We start from the raw sequence: 21323 nt of genomic DNA, 5'->3' as shown, positions 1-21323 counted from the left end.
TTGTTCTCAGGTTGTCTGACATTTCATGGTTCAGTAATGTGACATCTCTCACAGGCAGAATAGCATCTTTGGACAAGTTTTCTATTAAAAATATGCTTCATAGAAGAAAATATTTTAAGGACCTAAAAGACAGCTGTGGATGAAATTTGCTCAGTTTAGCAAAGAGCAAGGACTATGTTTGTGTGTTTAGAGAAAAGTAGGTCGAGCCTAGTTTTTCTCCCTGGGGTTCTAGACTCCTTTCCACGTTGTATCTCAAGCTCTAACAGCTGGAAAGCTACTTTCTTTAACCTTTAATACACACTTGCTAGTAAACTTGCTAGAAGCATGAAGATAATACAGACTGCGAATCAGCCCTTCTAAAAGACAATCACGACTCCTTCCTTGCAAGCTTCCGCCCTGATAATTCTGCAACCGTCCCACCTTCTATACGCCCCGCGGTGCGAGGCCCCTCGGCGTGCAGGTGGCCAGAGGCAAGCAGGAGGCAGACCCCCACCTACCGCGGCCCGGCCTGGGCCCCCAGCGCTGGGTGCGGCGGAGCCCCGGACTCCTGCGGGGACGAGTGTGGTCCCGGGACGCGCGGTGCAGCCAGGTGCGCGGGCGGCAGTGGCAGCCGCGGAGCCCCGCGTCGCACGTGGCAACAGGTGCAGCGCTGTCCCGGGCGGGCGCCGCGGGGCGTGGGGCGCGTTCGCACTTAGCCCGGGAGCGCGCGGAGCGTCGGGATTGGGACCCGGGAGCGGCCGAGCGGAGTCCAGCGCCCCGAGGTACGGCCTCGCACGTCATTCAGGTTCCCCGAGGGCCGCCCCCTGGGACGGCGGCTGGCCTTGGTCTCCCGCAGCGAGCCGCTGGAGGGGAGCCTTCGGAAGGAGCCGCCCCGGGTTGGGGCGGGAGGCCCGAGTTCGGCTATTTACAAGTTTCCCGAACTCCCCGCCCTGCTCCACCCCCTGGCGGCCCCGGACGCGGGGAGGCGGGGAGGCCGGGGCTCCGGGTCCCGCCTCGTAGCCGCCGCCGCCGGCGTGGGGTGGTGCCGTACCGCGCCGCGCGCCCCCAGGTGCAGACGCCGCCCCCGAGACCTCCGGGGCGGGTTCGCGGCGACCCCGCCAGTGGTCCAAAGGGCGCCCGCGCTCCCCGCGTCTGCGTCTCTGCTGCCGGAGTGCTTGAAAGAGCTGCGGGTAAGTGCGCGCTGGAGTCTGTTCCCCCTGCCCCGCGGCAGGGGTGGAGAGGGGACAGGCGAGCGCGCCGCCCAGGGTGACGGGACCGGTCCTCGGGGAGGGGAGGGGGCGTTCCAGGGGCCTGGGGGCCGAAGCTGGGGGTAAAGGGGGCTGCAGCGCCGGCGGAGCGGAGGCGGGTCTCACGTGGGCCAGCGCAGAGCCTGCGGAAGGGACGGATGCGGATCTCGTCGCTGTCACCTTGAAAGTGACCGAGGGGCTTGACTGTGGACTCCTTACGCCGCCCACCCGGGCCCGGCGGTCCCAGCCTTCTCGCTGGGCCCCTTCTCAGCAGAAGCAAGCGGGGCCGAGAAAGGGGGTGGAATAGGGTTGCTGCAGGTCCCAAAGACCCTTCGCGGCACCTCGCTACTTTGTGCAGCTTGTTTGCACTTTTTCACGCTCTAGAAAAATCTGCTCTTAATTAAGGTGACCTTATTGACTACTCTGTAGTGCTTAGTAGACTTAGGTGTTTACTGAGGAACGTTTTTGTTCTTTTTTGAAGACGTACTCCTTTCTACCAAGTTGTTTGTTGATTTTGACTTGGAGTAATTTGGGACTAGGAAGGAAGAGGTTAATTCTTCATTTAGCCTGCGTAGTTACACATACTCTGTTAAATACTGTCTATTTGAAGTAGTCAGTGTTCTAAGAAAGGAAATCCAGTGTGTTTTGTTTGTTTCAATGAAACCAAAGTCTTAGGCAAAACAGTGCGTGAAAGCTTTTAAGTTTTGCCAGGTGCAGGTGATCGGAAATCAGTCATCACTAAATCACAGCGCTGGGGCTGGAGGGTGGGAGTGGGGATGTTACCAGTGGATTTCAGGAGGAAGGGAGGCAATGCAGGAGGGAGGGGATTAAAAAAGAGAGTCACTGCATCCTGGGAACCAGTGACCTCTTTAAGGAGGCTGTATACAACATGACAGTGCATGGATAACTTTAAAAGGAATTGCGTAAACGGAATTGCAATTCTGTAGACAAATTTCTTTTTCAGGGATGATTAGGGCAGGAAATGATGGACAATTTAAATTAAAATGATGATGTCCTGTTAGGACAGTGCTTTACAGTGAAGAAAGTGCTGTTACAGATTTTTTTTTCATAAGCAATATATTCCATTAGGAAAGCTATACAAAGAAAAGATTAGAACTACATGCTTATCCTTAAAACCAAAGCTAAAAAACCTTAGAAGTGGAATTTAGTTTAAAATAATATGTAGTTATTTATGTAACTTGCACCACCTTTTTTCACCTGTTCTTTTTAAAATCAGGTTTATGAAGAGAAAATAGTTCTTGGTAGATCTGCTTGGTGGAAAGAAAATCATGCTTGGAACAAGACCTTTTAATTATGTCAATAAGTCAGGGTTACATTGTGGAGTATAATAGGATTATAAAATTAAAGATAAATATCTTATATTTTTTTGGAAACTAACCTGCTGTTACTACACTCAAGCATTTAAAAAGCCTGTTACTTAATAGCCCTGTTCTGTTAACCCTGTTTGTTTTGATTTCAAAAGTAATCCATGCTTGCTGTATAAAAATAGGTAGATTGAGAAAAGTGAGTTAAGCAATTTCAGCAAAGATAATCACAGTTAATATTTAATATTTAAGAAAATACTTGTTAATATATAGAAAATATTTTTTATAGTTATATAGTTTATCTAAATATACTATTGCATGGAGGTTTTTTTCTGCTTAATGTATCATGAAAAATTTTCCATGTCATGAAATCTTCAGAAATCTTAGTGGCTACTTAATATTACGTTACATAGATGTATCAGACTGGTTTTCATTTATTTCCACTTAGTATTACTAAATATACTTTTGCAACAAATGCCTTTTTAAAACTTTATGTGCAGGGTTAATATCCTTAGTGTCCTTGAAATACAGTTGATGGTTGGAAGATCTCATACATATTGACCATTTGCTTTCCAAAAAATGTTTAACCAAATTATATTCCCACTAGCTCTCTGTGAGAATACTGGTGTTACCATATTCTTGTCAACATGGAGAATCATCCTTAAAAGGAAAAAAAAAAAATTCTTCCCAGCTTTATAGGTGAACAGTGCTTTCTCTCTATTTAAACTTCAGTTTCTTTGATTACAGATGATTTGAACACCAAAGAAATCTAGTTGTTTTCCATTTTGAAATTTGATGTAGTGCCAGAATTTTTTCCTGGGATATTAGTATTTTTCCATTAATTCATAAGAGCCTTTTATGGATTGATAGTAAATCTTTGCCATTCATATTGCAGATACTTTTCCGATTTTATCTTTGCTTTATATATTTACAGTGGTTTTGACATACACAAATTTCTTTAATGTTGATAAATCTGTTGACTTTCTCAAAACAGAATTTTTAACACTTCTAAATCGTAGCTTCAGAACTATATGTGACTGTGGTAGAAGATTTAAAAAAATTTTTCCAACTGGGTGCAGTGGCTCACGCCTCTAATCCCAGCACTTTGGGAGGCCAAGGCGGGTGGATCGGGAGGTCAGGGGTTCGAGACCAGCCTGGGCAACATGGTGAAACCCCGTCTCTACTAAAGATACAAAAAATAGCCAGGTGTGGTGGCGTGCACCTGTAATCTCAGCTACTTGGGAAGCTGAGGCAGGAGAATCGCTTGAACCCGGGAGGTGGAGGTTGCAGTGAGCCGAGATCATTCCAGTGCACTCCAGCCTGGTCAACAAGGCAAAACTCCATCTTAAAAAAAATTCCCCAAATTCTAAATTAGAATCTTTTCAAATTCGTTACAAGAACTTCCATATCCTGGGTTAGAGACTGTTGCAAAACTAATTGCATTTGTTGATGAGAAGCCATTGGGCCTGGTATATACTATTAGGAACAACATCCTTTGAAATCAGAGCAGAAAGTTTTAAATCCCAAAGACTGAATGTTTTTCAGATCTGTTATTCTGTGATTATACAAAGTAGGCTCACACTCCATTTATTTTCAGTAATCTATTTGTAGTATCATTTTGCCAGATTCTTAGTCATTATTGTGGTTTCATACGGACTTGATGATGAGTGTTGTTTTGATGTCCAGACAAATGTACGTATATGTAGTTGAAAAATTTCCTGGATTAATTTCCAATACTGCTACTCAGCAAAGTATTTATTGTGGGGGTGGGTGGGGGAACACGTCTTCCTGATTTCTCAAAGTTGAGTTCTTTCTCTGTGTTGTGAAAGCTTGAATATACCCTGAAAGGCCTCACTGAAGGAGGTGTGTTCTCCATCAGAGCCTGAGTCCCTTTTATTCCCCAAGCTTAGAGCGTGAGAGTAAGTGATAGAACCATATTTGAGCCATAAGGATGAAATTGGAGTTCAGTATCTGTGTGCTTAGGGGCACTTAAAAACGGCCTCAGATTTTCTCTGGAGGAAGGCAGGCGCCGGAGGGAGGTGACCACTTAGCAACGGGTACATTGGTGACTGTGGCCTCCTGAGAAAGAGGATGAGTGATCCCACCCCACAGGAAATGAAGGACTAGATGGGATGGTATGAACTCAGCTAGCTTGAAATCTGGCCCTGCAAAGCCTACTTTGACCAGGGAGTCTCTATACCTGGTTTAGGATGGTCCAGTATAACCAGGAGTTGAGTTTGGCTTGTAATTTCTTCTTCTGACTTTTTATTTTATTTTATTTTTTGAGACAGGATATTGCTCTGTCACCCAGGCGGGAATACAGTAACATGATCATAGCTTACTGCAGCCTTCACGTCCCAGGCTCAAGCTATCCTCCCGCCTCGGCCTCCTGAGTATCTGGGACTACAGGCATGTGCCATCATGCCTGGCTAATTTTTGTATTTTTTGTAGAGACAAGGTTTTGCCATGTTGCCCAGGCTGGATTTGAACTGCTGGGCTCAAGCAAATCCTCCCACTTCAGCCTCCCAGAGTGCTAGGATTAGAGGCATGAGCCACTGCCCCCAGCCTAAAAATTTCTTTCTTTTTTTTCTATTTTTATTTTTTGAGATGGAGTCTCACTCTGTGGCCCAGCTTGGAGTGCAGTGGTGCAATCTCAGCTCACTGCAGCCCCCACCTCCCAGGTTCAAGTGATTCTCCTGCCTCAGCCTCCTGAGTAGCTGGGATTACAGGTGTGCGCCACCACGCCTGGCTAATTTTTGTATTTTTAGTAGAGACAGGGTTTCGCCACGTTGGCCAAGTTGGTCTCGAATTCCTGACCTCAAGTGATTGCCTACCTCAGCCTCCCAAAGTGCTGGGATTACAAGCGTGAGCCGCTGTGTCTGGCCTAAAAGTCCGGCCTAAAAATTTATTTCTAAACCAAGTTCTGTAGATGATTGCCCTGATGATGGTTATTTATTTATTTTCTTAGAGAAAAATCCCTCAGTGATCTTTGAAATTACTCTTGGATATGGGACAGTTTTCCATGATAACATTAATCATGACATTCACTTGGCCTTAGAAATGGTAAAAGAGACTTCCATTTTGGAGCTGACAAATTTGGGGGCTCTTTGCCTTGTGGATACATAAGATAAAACTTCCTTTTCCTACACTAGAAGCAGATTGGCAACTTGTGATTGCTCTCATATATAAATGTTACACAATCAAGGAAGAAAGGGTGGGTTTTCTCAACAAATTTAGAGTGTGAACAAGGTCGAACTTGGAAGTGCTTCACTTAAGTAAATAGCTTTCAAGTACTTTAGAAGTACGTATTTGCATATAAATCTTGATTACAAAATAACTTTGTTCATTAAAGTTTAGACTTCAAGCTGTATATTGTAAAGTAATAAAAATGTATTTGTTCAAAGATAAACTGCGTTTAAATCTTGCTAGCAGGCCCCTGTCTAAATTAAGAATGTTCTTGTCTGCACACTGGTTACACATTTTTTCATTCTAACCTAGAATGAAATTGTAAAATTAAGTAAAGATAGTCTTAAGGTCACTTAAAGTTTCTGATGAGGAAACATGTTTACTTTTGGATTGGCATTGATCAGAATCTTTTTGAGCAGTGAAAGAAGATGAAGTGCAGGTCCTGAGTTTCTCAGACTAGCTGGGAAGGGCAAAGAGGTTGCAAGGAGGCGGCACCTCTGGGGAGTGGACTTTGCCCTGAAATTGAACTGATTTCAGATTTCACCGAGGTTGTGTGGAGCAGAAGGGGAGGCTTGACAAGCTCGTAGGTTTTCCTTAGACTTTAAGCTCCATACCGAAGAGTAATAAAAATGTATTTATTTAAAAATGAACTGCATTTAAGTCTTGCTAGCAGGCCCATATCTAAATTAAGAATATTCTTGGGGGCTGGGCGTGGTGGCTCATGCCTGTAATCCCAGCACTTTGGGAGGCCAAGCTGAGCGGATCACTTCAGGTCAGGAGTTCTAGACTACCCTGGCCAATGTGATGAAACCCCATCTCTACTAAAAATACAAAAAATTAGCTGGGTGTGGTGGTGGGTGCCTGTAATCCCAGCTGCTTGGGAGGCTGAGGCAGGATAATCGCTTGAATCCAGGAGGCGGAGGTTGCAGTGAGCCGAGATCGCTCCACTGCCCTCCAGCCTGGCCAACAGAGTGAGACTTTGTCTCCAAAAGAAAAACAAAAAAAAGAATGTTCTTGGGCCTGGCTCAGTGGCTCACACCTGTAATCCCAGCAATTTGGGAGGCCAAGGCAGGTGGATCACCAGAGGTCAGGAGTTTGAGACCAGCTTGGCTAACATGGTGAAACCTTGACTCTACTAAAAATACAGAAGTAGCTGGTGTGGTGGTGGGTGCTTATATCTCAGCTACATGGGAGGCTGAGGCAGGAGAATCACTTGAACCTGGGAGGCGGAGGTTGCAGTGAGCCGAGATCGCACCACTGCCCTCTAGCCTGGGTGACGGAGTGAGACTCTGTCTAAAAAGGAATAAAAAGAATGTTCTTGTATACACATTAGCTACGTAAATAAAGGTAAGAAAAACCACACATTTTATCCTCATTCTAACCTAGAAGCTTTATTGCTGGGACACAGTGTGAACTCCGCTAAAGAGAAGAACAGACTAGGAATGGATCAGTCTTTCAGGTAAGAGGTATTGGAAGAGGTTTTTAAACCATCAAATGACCTTATTCTTTTAAATGCATAAATGTCTACCTTATAAGTAAATTGTGTCTTAAGCTTGATGCAGAAGAAAAGAAAATTAGTATTTAAATTTGAGGACTAATCAAGTATAATTATTCTGATCTTCTACTGTTAACTAAAACATTTAAGGACATTTTGTGTCCTAAAATGACATTGAAAAGGGAATCTTGGGAAAGACTCGTACTTATCAGGAGAGTAGGAAGAAGCACATAACATACATTCTTGTGTAAATAATGTTTGTGACAGTGTTCATTAAGTCTTGACTGTTGGGTAGTTAGCTTATCTTTTATGCTTTTTGTACATTGGAAACATGGTAATATTTAACTCAGGTGTTATTTACGCATATACCAATCTGGATGAAAAGAATCAATATTTCTTCACCTTATTTCAGATAAGCAGTTCATAGGAGGTGTTCAGCAGTGTTCAATGACAAATAAGAAATTTATTTTCCTTAATGTTTATTTTGTAGATTTTTACATGATTGTTAGCTGTGAATGATATGAAGTTGAAACTGCGTGTCCTCGTAAAACATAGCTCACTTGGCTAGCTTTATGCAATGAAAATAGAAGCCAGCATAGATATGAGCAGTTTCAGAGATGACATTGAAACGTAGACCTGCCCCTTTCCCCTGACCTCTGTGTCAAGGTGGTTGAGTCATATTTCCCAGAATTCTGATTAAATCACCTTGCACTATTAAAATCTTATTTTTTATCATACTGTAAACTGCTACACTGTAATCATTTCGTTGTTAATCACATTACAGAATTGAACCATATTTGCTTATTACTGTGACCGTAAGCCAGTAGGCTTTAATTGAAGTGAGGATTGCAGAAGTCCTCCTTGCTGGTGGGGCAGGGTAGGGTAGAAGGACATTGGAGAACGAGAGATGGATTTAAAAGAGCTGAGCCATGCCAGGACCTAGCTACCAAGAAAAATTCACTTGTTGTATTAGTTCCCCAATCTAGGCCCCACATACAGAACCAAGTCATTTATACATAGTGTATAGTTAGGCTTATATTTTCATGTCAAATGATAAATAAAAAGCATGAGTAAAAATCCTTGCTGTTAGAATATTATGTTTGATTTTTTTTTTCTTTTATCTTTTTTTTTGGAGACAGAGTTTTGCTCTTGTTGCCCAGGCTGGAGTGCAGTGGCGTGATCTTGGCTCACTGCAATGTCCGCCTCCTGGGTTCAAGCGATTCTCCTGTCTCAGCTTTCTGAGTAGCTGGGATTACAGGCATGCACCACCACGCCCGTGTTCATTTTTTATTTTTGGTAGAGACAGGGTTTCACCATGTTGATCAGGCTGGTCTCGAACTCCTGACCTCAGGTGATCCACCCGCCTTGGCCTCCCAAAGTGCTGGGACTACAGACGTGAACTACTGTGCCCGGCCTGTGTTTGGTTTTCATCGGCCTCAGCCATTTTTGAGCACTTTCTGTGGGCCAAACACTGTGAGGTAGAAGAGAAAAAAAAGAATTTGACCTCTTTTCTTGGAGGAGTCAGAGAAACCCCAATCATTGTGAAAAGTGCAGTTTTGGAAATGTTAGTGTTTGTGTTGTTCGAAATATTCTCCCAGGTTGTTAACATTGGGCTCTGCATTAAAAATTCCACCTGCTGTCTTGACCAAAGTTTGGTCACATAGGTTGTATCGACATTCTTGGTTATATAAAGCATCCTTATCCTTAATCATGCTTACCCTTTTCCTTCTCACCAAAAGGATTAAGAAGGAAAATACTTAGCACTGCACTCTTTGGCGTCTCTTAATTTCTCTCAGTGAGAATCTTTAGTTACCTTTTCCAGTATCTTTTTGCTACATCTTGCAAGCTCCTTAAGGATAGGGTCTAAATCTTCGGATGCTGGGTACATTTTTACTTTTATAATTGCTTCTCCCAGATGTGGTCTGGAATAAATCATCTAGAGCTCTGATGGCATGGGAATTTGAAATTCTTTTTTCAGATAGTCACAGCTACTGGAAGGTCTTTTAAACCACAGGTATTAATTTCCTTATTGCTTTTCTCTGCCTTGCTCCTTGCCTTCGCCTCTTGCCCTCACCCCCTCATCCAGTGTTTCATACTCAGCAAGCAGAGGGAAGGTAGCTCAGCCTCAGTCTTGTGTCCAACTGAACGGCCATGGCTTTGGGAGCAGAGCATCAGAGCTGGAAGGTGCCAAGTTTCCTGTTCCTTCTGAGTTACTGTTTTATTATGAAGGGTCAGTTTCAGAACATCTGGCATACACATGTGCAAATACATGTACGTACTTGATTCCACTCATGATTTATGACATTCTCTATTCATGCAGACAATCGCAAGTTGACAGTTTCTCTTGACTGGGGACTTGGGCTGTTTTCTGTTTAGAGAAAAATGTATGTACAACTTAAAGAGGAATTCAGATAACTTTTCAGGCTAGGATTGTTCTTTCTCTTTACATCTAATAAGATTTGTGTTTCAGAGTAGTTTTGCATTTATGTAAAACTTTTCAGTAGTTCACTAGACTTGCTTGTTATTGAACTTGATTTAATGCTGTGAAGAAGTATTTTCTGTTTAATGTTGTGAAGAAGTATTTTCTGTTTAATGTTAAAAAATTGTTTTGCTTTCAGTTTTTTTTTTTTTTTTTTTGAGACAGTCTTGCTCTGTCACAGGCTGGAGGGCAGTGGTGTGATCTCGGCTCACTGCAACCTCTGCCTCCCAGGTTTAAGCAATTCTCATGCCACAGCCTTCTGAGTACCTGGGACTGCAGGTATGCGCCACCACGCCTGGATAATTTTTGTATTTTTGGTAGAGACAGGATTTCCCCATGTTGGCCAGGCTGGTGGCGATCTGCTGGCCTCAGGTGATCTGCGTACCTTGTCCTCTCAAAGTGCTGGGATTACAGGCGTAAGCCACCGTGCCCAGCCTTTTGATGTTGCTTTATAGTGTTTTTGATGGCACCTGTGCAAAGGGATTTACTTACTCTTAATTTGAATTTAAAAGAATAGGGTCAGTCAATGAAAAGGGAGGTAAGAAAAATCCTACATTTCTGTTTCTATGAGAAAACCTAAACCATTTTATATTGCAGATAAGACTATTTTGTTGGAAAGTTCTGGTTATAGCTTATTAAGCTGAACATTTAAAAATGTATAACCTTGTAGATATATAATCAAATGAAAACTATTTTCTCCTTATATAGTGTGAGTTGTTTTGATCTTGAATGATTAGCCCTCCATCCTTCAGTGCTAGGGACTGCTTTTCTTCTCTCTTTCCTCCTGTTTTCATTGAATTTCAAATAATAAATAGAGGTATTTCACCATTTAGCTAGATTTTGCCCACCGTGACATCCATTATGAAACTCTGGGGACATACTTTATTATAGAATTGGAAAAACGTAATGGGTATCCAGAACATTTGGTGCAGTAATGTCATAGAGAGTGCACAGACTTAACAGGCAAAATTGGGTCGTGTCTGAGATTTTCCTATTAGCCATGTGACCTTGGGGGAAATTTCATTACCTTCGCTCCCCAGTTGGCTCATCAGGACGCTGGGAGGTGGGGGTAGTATCTTGTCTCCTGGGGTTATTCTGACACAGGTGTCAGGTATATAGAAAATGATCAATGGGTGCTAATAACCTTCCTTTGTCTCTAGTTTTAAATTAAATCTTCCGATTCATAGATAGGTGTTTCATTTAATTTCTGCTGCTTAGTCTTGGAGGTGTTGCTTGGATCTGCTGGTGCTGTCTGTTGGGAGTTAAATTCTAGGCTCAGGAGGCTGATAACTTTCCCTCTTCCTTAGGAGGAACTGATTTGTACCAAACATTGGAGATTGTTTATTCTCAGACTCCAACTTTGTCACCTCTTGTTTTTCTTGAAAGTTTAAGTCTAGTGAGCTGCTGATACTCCATTTGAACTGTATTTTCAAAAAATCAAAGTAGATACTTTTATCTTTGGTAAAGTCTGTAAATTATGTTGCCTGTTTGCTATCAATCAGCGCATTCGAAAGAGAATTGAGTCATCACTTTGAACTAATCTTGGACTTGTGGATATTACAGTACTAAGGTTCCCTGTTCTAATTTTTCACCTGTAACATAGTCCAGAATATTTGTATTTTAGAGTTTCAATTATAAAATGTTACTATTAATATACAGTATTTAAATATAAAAGCAATTCTGTATTTTCATCTTTTAAGCATAGTGAAATATTAATTCCCTATGTTTGTGGCAAGCACATTGTAAATATGATATTAAGAACTGATCACATCAGCCCTGTGGTTGGGCAGAGCAGGTCATGAGTGCTCTCTTTTATACTGAAGGAGACTGGGGACCAGAACTATTTGGATAAATGTTTTGTCTTATGGCGAGTAAGTTATGGAACTGGGACTGGACTTGTACCGGTCCATTTCCCACACCCAATATGATACTGTTATTTGACTAGTTTTAATGCGAGTGGAAGTAATAAGTTTCTGTTGCCAGGATTTTCTATACATTGGTGCTGAAATGGGATAAAAGTTCCCCCCGCCCCCACCGATAGTTTGCTTTGTCACCCAGGTTGGAGTACAGTGGTACTATCTGGCTGGCTGCAACCTCCACCTCCCAGATTCAAGCGATTCACCTGCCTCAGCCTCCTGGGTAGCTGGGATTACAGGTGCCTGCCATCATGCCCGGCTAATTTTTGTATTTTTAGTAGGATGGATTTTCACCATGTAGGCCACGCTGGTCTCGAACTCCTCACCTCAAGTGATCAACCTGCCTTGGCCTCCCAAAGTGCTGGGATTATAGGAGTGAGCCACCGTGCCAGGCCAAGTCATGCAGTAGTTTTGATATGTAAAATTTCAAATGACATAGCTGAGAATTATGGTTTATTTTCACATTTTCTAATCACAGAACACAAAACCGAATGTTAAATGTTGTAAGCCATTCAGATTAGTAGCACAAGTGAAAAACTGACAGATCATTACAATCATGAATTCCACTTACATAGGACTTTATAGCTTTCAGACTGCTTTTTTCAATAAATCCTAATAGAACTCTATAGAAACAATCATTTGAATAATCAGATTTTTTGTATCTCACTTTATAGATTAGCAGTCTGAAGTCTTATATGCTGGATAGAAACTACTATTTTTTTTCCTGAAACTTTTTTTTTTTTTTTGAGATGGAATCTTGCTCTGTTACCCAGGCTGGAGTGCAATGGTGTGATCTCGGCTCACGGTAACCTCCGCCTCCTGGGTTCAAGCAGTTCTCCTACCTCAGCCTCCCGAGTAGCTGGTACTACAGGCTTGTGCCATCATGTCTGGCTAATTTTTTGTATTTTTAGTAGAGGCAGGGTTTCACTATGATAGCCAGGATGGTCTTGAATTCCTTATCTTGTGATCCACTTGTCTCAACCTCCCGAAGTGCTGGGATTACAGGTGTGAGCCACCGTGCCCAGTCGAAAGTTTTTTTAAAAGTAGAAATCTTGAATTCGGTTTCCTTATTGTAAGCTACAGAGAGGCACGTAATTAGTGGAGGAAATGGAGGTAATCCCAGATGGAAACTGAAGTAGGAGGTGAGGCCAGTGTCACAACTGGGAAGGGATGAATGCCCTCACAAAACCGCAGTTTCAGCTGAATATCAGTCATGATTTTTAGCCCTAAAAGTCATCAGTTCTCTATTTCCAAATTGTCTTCTAAGGAATATATAGGGTTAGGACTGTATAAGTAGGCCCTGGATGGAGGTTGGCTCTCGTTGGGCTGCTGCTGTGAGTTAAATGTGTATATACAGTCACTTTCTGTTAAATAACTCTTGCTAGCAGAAAGCCTAACATAGGTAATCATTTTCAAGAAAAAGGTGCAGGAAGTCGATGTTTAATAAAGGTTGGGAGGTATAAGGTGAGGTGCCAACTTGCGTAACTACAAACACATAAAGACATTTTCTATTTGGTGTTGGCATGATTCAAATGGAAAATTATTTCCTTTTCACCAAGTGGACTTTGGAGAGAGAGGACAACTCTGAAGTTTCTAAACAAGGAAATGTTCATGGTCATTTAACACTTTGGGGTAAAGATTTTATATTTCAGCTGTAAACTCTGCCCTGCGCATGCGATCTACCCCCACGTCCGTCAAACAGTCTGAGCTACCTTTTAGGTAGTTTTTAAAAACTAACTGCATATAATTTAAAAACTAAAAGTGGCCGGGTGCAGTGGCTGACACCTGTAATCCCAGCACTTTGGGAGGCCAAGGCGGGCAGATCACCTGAGATTGGGAGTTGGAGACCAGCCTGACCAACATGGAGAAACCCTGTCTCTACTAAAAATACAAAAGTAGCCAGGCGTGGTGGCTCATTCCTGTAATCCCAGCTACTCGGGAGGCTGAGGCAGGAGAATCGCTTGAACCTGGGAGGCAGAGGTTGCTGTGAGCCGAGATCGTGCCATTGCACTCCAGCCTGGGCAACAAGAGCGAAACTCCGTCTCAAAAAAAAAAAAAAAAAAAAGACAACTAAAAGCATGCACAGTCTGTACATCAAATCATTTCTTTAGCATAACTGTACAGTCTTTGAGAGTGCCTTTGATAAGCCCTGGGTGTAGATGGTGGTTTTAATTATTTACTTCTATACAAACACCTCATTGTATAAAAGTAAATACTTTGGACCCAGTACTATCCTGAAACTTACTGTTTTGACTCTTATACTTGTTTACTGATGTACTTGTTTACTGATTTTCATGAAAAAGGTTACTTTCTGATGGAATTTTGAAAATCATCTACAATATGATGTGATATCTAGGAGAGCAAGGACTTTATTTTGTTCCTTCCTCTGGGACGGATTTAGAATTGTGCTTTTTATTTTTGTTCAATAAACTGTTGAAGGAATGTTGACTTAGATTGAGAAATATAGTTGAGATTCTCAGAAGTCCGTTGGGTTAGGACTGCAGGCAGCTGGCACATGATCCTTCCTGACCTGCTTTTCAAGGTGGTTGTTTAGTCTGTGGCTATCGTACCCTACTGGGTTGTGGCCAGAGACCTACTTCGGTAGAAGGTTCTAGATGAGTATGTTCAGGATGTAAGAGTAAAACATGAAATTCTGAGTAAAGAGACAAAAATGGTAACTAGTAGCTATCGTCAACATTTAAGGGTTTCAGTTGGGTAGGAAGGATTAGTTGGCAAGCAGATTACAGAAAAAGAATGCGGAAATATCTGTAGATTCCAGTAAGAATTCATGAATATGTCTCAGAATACACACTGCTGTTCACTACTACGTGATCTTTGAAACAATTTTTGAGATAACATTAAGTATCATGAAATGCAGTGCACCTGGCTTAAGTGTGCAATTATATGAGTTGTGAGAAATACACATTGGTGTAACCATCACACCAATCAAGATACAGAATGTGTCCATCACCCTAGAATGTCTTTTTTTTTTGAGACGGAGTTTTGCTCTTGTTGCCCAGGCTGGAGTGCAATGGCGCCATCTCGGCTCACTGCAACCTCCACGTCCCGGGTTCGAGCCGTTCTCCTGCCTCAGCCTCCTGAGTAGCTGGGATTACAGGCACCCGCCACCACGCCCAGCTAATTTTTTGTATTTTTAGTAGAGATGGGTTTCCTCATGTTGGCCAGGCTGGTCTTGAACTCCTGACTCAGGTGATCCGCCCACCTCGGCCTCCCAAAGTGCTAGGATTACAGTGTGAGCCACTGCGTCTAGTCGGAAAGTCTTCTTGACTGGATGAATAAGCTATTGAGCTTTGGTCATCAGAAAAGTGAGGATGATAATAAGGCTTGTTTTACAAGGTTGTTGGCATAACAGTAGCAATGTACAATTGTATACATTTTATTTAACTCTAAAACGACCCTATGAGATGGATTGTTGAATCAGTTTTTGTCCATGAGGAAAATGAGGCCAAGAATATTTTTGGCCTGTAACAGGTAACCCAGTTCCTGAGTCAGTTTAGGAGCTCCTTATTAAACGTATGCTCCTCGTATCAGGTGGCTATAGGGTCCATGGCTGTGCAGACCTACCAGGTGTTTAGGTGATTTGGTTATTGTGAGGAGGAAGGTGGAAATAGATCAAGATTACACTTTGGAGTAGAGTTTAATGTCCATTGTTGCTCTTTATTAACTCTGTGTTTTGAGCAAGGTACTCAACTTCTGGAAACATCAGGTTTAGCATCTCGGAGGAGGGATGGGGGAATATGGCTGTCATGTGACCTGTCTGTCCCATGGGACTGTCTACTGGAGGATGACTGTGGGAACACTGTGGACTTTGAAGAGCTGTGCACTGATGTCGTTATCTTTACCCATGGTGGAGGCTGTGGCCTGTTCCTCCTGCTGGCTTCACACACTGTGCTCGCCTGGAGTGGAGCAGTGGAATTGACAGGGTGTCAGGGAGCGGTGGCCCCTCCTTGTCAGTCCTTGGATGTGCCAAACACTGTGTTTACACAGCGCTTTCTCTCACCAGCCCTTATGATGTCCAGAGGCTTCCGATCGCTTTTCAGCAATGAGGTCAGCCTCACTCCACAAAGCTTGTCAAGTGTACTAGGAAAAAGTCTTTTTAAAAAATTCTACTTTTATTTTCTTTCTGAAATGTATAGTCATGATACAAAACAGTATGTGCTGGTTTGAGGTGGATGAGTTCGTAAGGGATCCGAAGAACTGATGTGCTGTGGCCTGAGTGAAAGTCTCTTGTGATAAAGTGCTATCCCTGCAGTGTGTTAAATGTTGGTTGTTAACATAGCACCTTAACTCTTAATATCAAATGGGAAACCCAACTCCTTCATACCGCTCTGGTGGATCCATTTCTTCCAGCCCCAGCCAGTCTCTCAACTACAGAAGCAGGTGAGACACTTATACATTGTGACCCCAAATGGAACTTTATTTCTTTATAACACAACTGCCTCACACATCCTCATTTCACCTCACTTGTAGAGAACATATAATGTGGCAACCTCAAGATAACTCAGTGTTTTTTGGTTTCAAACAGTCGCTTGCAGATAAATATCTACTTGAGGATTTTAAGTGTGGTCAGTTCACGCTTCCTATCTGAGGCTCTTCTCTCCTCTGAAGGATAGATTTCCTCCTTCCTCAGTGGCACACCCACTTCTGAGATGGTGCCTGGGTCCTTGAAGAGCTTTTATCTGAGATGGTGGCTGGGTCCTGGAGGAGCTTTTAGCATCATGGCAGCAGGTGAGGGCTGTCTGGTGCCAGGCACTGCCTTCCAGACCTCTCTGGCCTCTACGGAAGCAGCTCACTGGGGTTGGTCTTTGGGTGCCTCTGTCCTAGGCTTGTGCGTGTGTTGGTGATGTGGCTTCCATTGCAAGAAGGGTCAGAATACACTGACCCTTCCTTGATGTGTTCTAGGCTGCTTTTTTTTGTTCGTTTTTTCCAGAGATGGGGTCTCGCTCTGTCACCCAGGCTGGAGTGCTTTGGCACAATCGTGGCTCACCGCAGCCTCTAACTTCTGGGCTCAAGTGATCCTTTGGTGTCAGCCTCCTGAGTAGCTGGGACTATGGGCATGTGCCACCACGGCTGGCTAATTTTTAAATTTTTTAGGGACAGGGTCTCACTGTGTCACCCAGGCTGGTCTTGAACTGGGTTCAATAGATTCTCTTGCCTTGGCCTCCCAAAGTGCTGCAATTACAGGCATTACCCACCATACCTGGCCTTAGGCCTTTGCTGATCCATCGGCCCTCTCAGTACTTCCCTTGGTGTATTTCTTTCTCTCCTGGTCTGTTGCTTTGATCTTTGCAGAGGTGAGAAACTGCCCTCCAGATCTCACCACTGCCTTTCTCATCTAGATCAGAGGTTCCAAATGTGCATCTGTGACCCTGGGGTGCCTGGTGACAGAATGTTGACTTGAACATGGTGAGATGGAATAAAAATACAGTGTACCAAGATTTTCATAAGGCTAAATGTATGTTACGTAAACTAAAGGAATGTTCTTCATGCTGCAGCTTTGTACCCCCTTCACTTTTTGTGTTAAAATAATGTCCTTTTATGATGTGTTGGCAGTAGTACAAATTTTGTCTGAATTGCCCTTCATGGCGAAATTAAAGCTGACATCCCCATGCTGTCTCTGCAGAGTTTTGGAGTGTGGATGTCACGGATCCATAAAATCCGAAAGGCTGAGAAGCACTCACCTGCCTATGCCTTAGTCTCAGCTCAAGCTTTATCTTCTTCTGGAAGTGACATTTCACTGTTTTCTCCATATCTGTAACAATGGAGCCTATTTTCTGGGTCCCTTTAGCCTCCAGTTGCTTCTACCTTTGCAGTTTTTGTAATTATTTACTTGTACATTTTTGTCGTCCTGGCTGAACTGGAGGCTCTTTGGAGGCTCCTTGAAGGCTGGGACCGTCTTGTTCAGCATTGTGTCCCCATCACCTAGCAAAGAAGCTGGCATGTGATAGAGGACCTAGGAATGTTTGTTACATGAATAAAAGTTCTTGTTATAGGTGGGGTGCAGTGGATCACACCTGTAATCCCAGCACTTTGGGAGGCCGAGGCAGGTGGATCACTTGAGGCCAGGATTTCAAGACCAGCCTGGCCAACATGGTGAAACCCTGTTTCTACAAAAAATACAAAAATTAGCCGGGCATGGTGGTGCACACTTACAATCCCAGGTACTCAGGCAGCTGAGGCCCGAGAATCACTTGAAGCTGGGAGGCGGAGGTTGCAGTGAGCCAAGATTGCACCACTGTACTCCAGCCTGGGTGATAGAGCAAGACTGTGTGTCAAAAAAAAAAAAAAAAAAAAAAAAAAAAGTTCTTCTTATTATAAAAAGGTCACTCTGTAACAGGGATAAGGAAGCTGACAGAGTGATGTGAGAAATGCCCCCATTCTGTAGCCACGGAACTTCTCGGAGACTGTTCTGCATGCTATTGTATACATTCCTCTTTTTGTAGCCAGTTGGAACTCTGAATATTGTAAAAATTACACAGGGATCATTTCATTCTTGAAAGTCTCTTAATATGGTGGCTCATGCCTGTAATCCCAGCACTTTGGGAGGCCGAGGCAGGCAGATCACCTGAGATCAGGAGTTCAAAACCAACCTGGCCAATATGGTGAACCTTCATCTCCACTAAAGATACAGAATTAGCCAGGCATGGTGGTGCGCACCTGTAATCCCAGCTACCTGAGAGGCTGAGGCTGGACAGTCACTTCAATCTGAGAGAGGTGGAGGTTGCAGTGAGCCGAGATGGCAACATTGCACTCTAGCGTGGGCAACAAGAGTGAAATTCCGTCTCAAAAAAAAAAAAAAAACAGTTGTAAGAAAATTAGCAGGGTTTAGATTGCCAACTAAAACATCTTACATTGATGTAACAGCAGGGAATAGGAGTATTCTCAACTGTAAATGTGGATTCAGTTAAACCACACTGCCATGTTGCCTATAACAGCTAAGCTATAGGAAGTTAGTATCAAAAGGAGAGATGTTATTTTATTTAACTTATGATTAAATACTTTATACAGAGTTGAAATCATTTGGAGAAAGGCATGAATGGATACTGAATTATTTGCTTTTAAAATGTTTGGGGGCCGTTCAGTTCCACAAATCTCAATTGAGTGAGTGTGGGTAGAACATTTCTCTACCATCTTTCAGTGGAAATCTTCATTGCATTCATCTCTGCCTTTGAGCTCTGAGTGACCTTCATGTCATGGGGGCCCACAGGTCTGTGGGAATTGGAGTGGTGGGCCGGGCCTCGGTCACTGGCATTTGTTGACCACAGCAGAGCCTCAGATTGTCGTTAAGGATGGAGTCCGCATGTTACTGAATTGTTTTTTGAGAAATTACTGCTGGGGTCACTTAGTTGGTGTCTGTCTTGCTTGAGCTTCAGATACCAGTGATTGTAAGGGCCGTCACCAATAGGCTGTCAGACCCTTGGAAGTCAGACTCAAGGACCGTCTTCATGGAGCCTCAGGCTGAGTTGAACACATTAGTGACAGGAATACAAAGCTAAACAATGCCCAACTTGTGAATTTCCACATTCTTCTCATAGCACAACAGCATGCGCATTGCATATCTTTTTATTTAAAAAAAAATTACATCATCTCCTCCTCCATGTCTAGTGAGGACAGATTCTAAGGCCTGATAGGCTCCCTCTTCCTACACTCCCATCTAAGAAAGGCAAAAAAGCAGCCAGTCCTGGAGCACTGAGGCTTTGTTTTGCTTATGAGGGTAAGAGAGGGAACTTGGCTGGTCCATGTTGTATTCCTTTATTTTCCTGGCACACCCCCACCTTTAGCGATGTTTGGAAAATTCCAACTCCAGAGTGGATGGAATGGAGAGAACACCTCACTCACCTTCACAGCCAGAGACTTCACTAGGCAGGTGCTTATTGTCAGAGCTAGGACCAGTGAGCAAATCCTCTTTATTTCTTGGAGTTGTAGCTCAGAGTCAAGCCAGGTTGCCTTCTCAAATACAAGGGCCAACATGTTATCCTCATTGCATTCTTAAGGGTGTGTGTGTGTTTGTTTGTTTGTTTTGGGACAGAATTTCACTCTTTTTGCCCAGGTTGGAGTGCAATGGCATGATCTTGGCTCACTACAAACTCCGCCTCCCAGGTTTAAGCGATTCTCCTGCCTCAGCCTCCTGAGTAGCTGGGATTACAGGCGCCCACCACCACACCTGGCTAATTTTTGTATTTTTAGTAAAGATGGGGTTTCACCATGTTGGCCAGGCTGGTCCTGAACTCCTGACCTCAGGTGATCCACCCACCTCTGTCTCCCAAAGTGCTGGGATTATAGGTGTGAGCCACCATGCCCGGCCAGGTTTCATAAGGTCTTCATTTAATGTTACCAGTAGAAACCTGGGGATCAAACATTTTTTACACCATAGACTTGTGGGTTCAGAAAAGATGTTACAATTCTTCACAAAATCCAAGTTAGGGATAAAGAAAAGGGATCAGTTTTGATGTCATGATGGCCTTGGAGGAAAGGTGTGATATGAAATACATAAATGTATTTTCTCTGTGTTTTTGGATGTACTCTCCCATAACACTTCACTGTTAAAACATTTAAACCTAATTTGAGGGTCTTATGCTTCATTTTAATAGTGAGATGGAAAAACCAATCAAATATTTATCTTGAATGTGTAGTTCTTAAGATTCAAGTTATTATAGTCTTCTTTCCTAGAGGCGTAGCAGAAGATAATGTATAGTTTTAGCATCAGATGTATGTAGTGTTTCTGGTAGACCTTTTCCAATTAGAAATGATACAGTATATGGTTATGTTTATAAATAGCACAAGGGAATATTTAACTTACTACATCATCTTGGTATGCTGTGCTTTTTTTGAAAGGTGACTAACATTTTCTTTGAATATTTTTATCAATATCTTTTCCCAAAGCTGTTACACACATCTGAAATCTCAGTGTTATGAATGGACATGACATTTAAGGGAAAAAAATATCCCATCAGTGAGTTGTTTTAAATTTCCTGGCTAAAATCCATGTATGAGTAGTATATCTCTGTCAGCTTTGATTTGTTAGCCCCGTAAAACCACGGACTTGCCCATTTGAAATGGGAGCCCAGCCTTGGGTCTGGCCAACCGAGGGCCATCAGGTTAGAGGGCGCTGTCCTGGGAGGGCCTTTATAGCACTTAGGACCTGAGACTTGCTGTGTTAGCAGTGGAGTGTTGCTAATCCCACAGGGACCTGCCTGGCTTCTGAAGGGTTTCTCTCTAAAGGCTGCCTCATGATTATCTAGAGCCAAGTTAGGAATCAGAGGGGCTGCCAGCCTAAAAATAGCCACAGCCTGCAAAGAGGGACCTCATGGCACAGAGCCACCGCTGCCTTCCTGATGCCAGAAGTTGATCACATGATGGGGGCAGGAGGCCGTCGAGCAGGAAAGGGGTGCTGTCTAAAGACAGGTGTGGCCAGTGCAGGGGAGAGCCAGCATTTCTTCTTGGCTTGTGTAGGGAGGTTAGAGTCTTAGTGGTTGATTTAAAAAATGTTAGAAATGAAAGTAAATATTGAAGTTGGTCTTTTTATGAGGCTAGGCTTACTGGGATAGGTTTCTGGATAATTCTAATTTGTAAGAAACTCTTGTGTTTAATGTTAATGACTGTCATTCAGAGGAATCGAAACAGTAACGTGTCTTGTTTCCTTATACTGCCTTTGAACACAAAGTGAAGCCTTGT

At 43.1% G+C, this 21323-nt stretch overlaps 1 protein-coding gene across 2 annotated transcripts in view; it reads left to right on the top strand.

Annotated features, from left to right (window-relative positions):
• Positions 1–857: 857 nt before the first annotated feature.
• MTUS1 (microtubule associated scaffold protein 1) overlaps positions 858–21323 on the top strand; it is a 160684-nt gene continuing 140218 nt past the window's right edge. For both annotated transcript variants that reach the window (XM_054498495.2, XM_054498493.2), the window contains exon 1: positions 858–1169. The gene's annotated coding sequence lies outside the window, so the exon portion shown is untranslated. The remainder of the gene's footprint in view (positions 1170–21323) is intronic.

The sequence above is a fragment of the Pongo pygmaeus genome, chromosome 7, assembly GCF_028885625.2.
Source record: "Pongo pygmaeus isolate AG05252 chromosome 7, NHGRI_mPonPyg2-v2.0_pri, whole genome shotgun sequence".
NCBI classification, from domain to species: Eukaryota; Metazoa; Chordata; class Mammalia; order Primates; family Hominidae; genus Pongo; species Pongo pygmaeus.
Note: the sequence above shows the minus strand (reverse complement) of the source record. Positions and strands in the feature narration are given on the sequence as shown.